The sequence below is a fragment of the Suricata suricatta genome, chromosome 10 (genome assembly GCF_006229205.1).
Source record: "Suricata suricatta isolate VVHF042 chromosome 10, meerkat_22Aug2017_6uvM2_HiC, whole genome shotgun sequence".
In the NCBI taxonomy this organism is placed as follows: Eukaryota; Metazoa; Chordata; class Mammalia; order Carnivora; family Herpestidae; genus Suricata; species Suricata suricatta.
The window spans coordinates 2,407,007-2,408,628 of NC_043709.1; the positions used below are offsets into that span (position 1 = coordinate 2,407,007).

The 1,622-nt window shown below is 65.5% G+C and overlaps 1 long non-coding RNA gene across 1 annotated transcript; it reads left to right on the plus strand.

Annotated features, from left to right (window-relative positions):
* The first annotated feature begins 347 nt into the window (after window positions 1-347).
* Window positions 348-1,269, plus strand: LOC115305245. The gene is made up of 2 exons (XR_003914750.1): window positions 348-726; window positions 901-1,269. It is a non-coding gene; the product is annotated as an uncharacterized LOC115305245 (long non-coding RNA).
* Window positions 1,270-1,622: the final 353 nt, after the last annotated feature.

A 1,622-nucleotide genomic window follows, 5' to 3' on the forward strand; every position in this document is an offset into this window, starting at 1 on the left:
AGGAAGAGGAAGCGAAGAATCCTGCAGGAATGGAGGGAGGAGGGGGACCCCGGCCGTGCGCCTGCTGGTGGGACCCCCAGCGGGGCCAAAGGGCAGCAGGTGCACGGACAGGGGGTAGAGCAGATGACTGGGAGGCGCGCCTCGGGCAGGGTGTGTACACCGTCAGCACCTGCGGAGTAACGATTCCGGGGCTCGCCTGCCCAAGAGCACACGTGACTGGCACATGCGCCCGGGTTTGCGTCCCGAGCCTTTGAATCATGAGCCGCGCGTCCTGCTTTCGCTCAACGCACTCCACGTAGACGTTAACGTAAACTCCCAGCGACTCTGTTTCCTCTGGAAGTGGGCGTGGCTGCTGGTCGGAGGACCAGGGGGACGAGGGCGGGGGGGTGGCGGGAGGCGGCCTCGGGCAGTGGCCGCAGAGACCCTGCGCCCAGGAGCCTCCTTGGCAGAGGCGGAGATCGGCCGGGAAGGCCCTTCACTCCGCTCCCAGGGGGGCTCGGCCTCTCCTCGGGTCCACGCTGCTACCCGGCCACGGACAAACCCCTGCGGCCCCAGTTCAGGCGCTTCCCCTTCTGAGAAGTGGGGTCCCCCCTGCCTGCAGGCATCCCTGCGTGGGGCCCCGGCCTGCCCCCACTTCCCGTGCACCCCCGGGACGGCGCCCCGCTGAGGAGGGGCGAGAGGGCCTGGCCGTCTCCAAAACCCCACGACTCTGCAGGGCAGAAGTGGGTGAGTGGGCCCCGCGGATTCCAGCAGGCGCATCCCAGAGGCGCCCCCACCCGCGGACCTCCGTGCCCCCCTCACCTGCTCCTCCAGGCCTGTCCCCGAGCCCCCGTCCGGCCCAGCTCTGTCACGTGGCCTGAGATGAACAGGGCCCTGGGGCCTCGCTCTGCAATTTACCAGGAACCGGAGTGATTCACAACGAGGGCGGAATTCTCCGGGCTCCCCTGCTTGCCACGTTGACGGATGCTCCCGCTTCTTCCACAAAATGAGGCCTGCGCTCTCCAGCCTCCTTGACAAAGGACGTGCTGCGCCCCACGCTTGCTCTGCCCCCAGCCGCCTCCAGGAGTGGCGTGTCTCGGGGACCGCCTCCCTGAGACACTGAGTCTGACCCCCTCTGTCCTGGCAAACCGCTCAGCTGTCGCCGTGTGCTCAACCCCCCGCCTCCCTCCCAACCCCCAGGAGCCGCTGCAGCTCCCTGTTCCTGCTTAATTTTGAAACGCAGTTCATGTCAAAATCTGTGTGCATATAAATGACTCCGTGTTGTTGCAATCTGGCGCTGTGGGTTGTGGGGTAATTTAGCAACATCTGGAATCAGCTCCCTGAGCTCCCAGTGCCCAGATCTGCAGATGCACGATTTCCCCACGCAGCAGGAGGAGAGCAGGGCCAGGCGCTTCCCTCCCGCCCCCGGCTCTGTCCTCTGCCACTTCTGGGGACTTGAGGGGAGACCGAGAGTGCACGTGACCCCCTCGTCCTGTGTTTCTGGCCCAAGCAAGGGTCTCCCACGCCCCCCACAGGCCACACCTCCCACACCGTAGCAGGGAGTCCACCACCCTGTTCCAGAAGCTTCCTTTACGGGAAATCCACATTCCACTTGTGATCTCCCTTTTGGGTCTTCCCTGGAC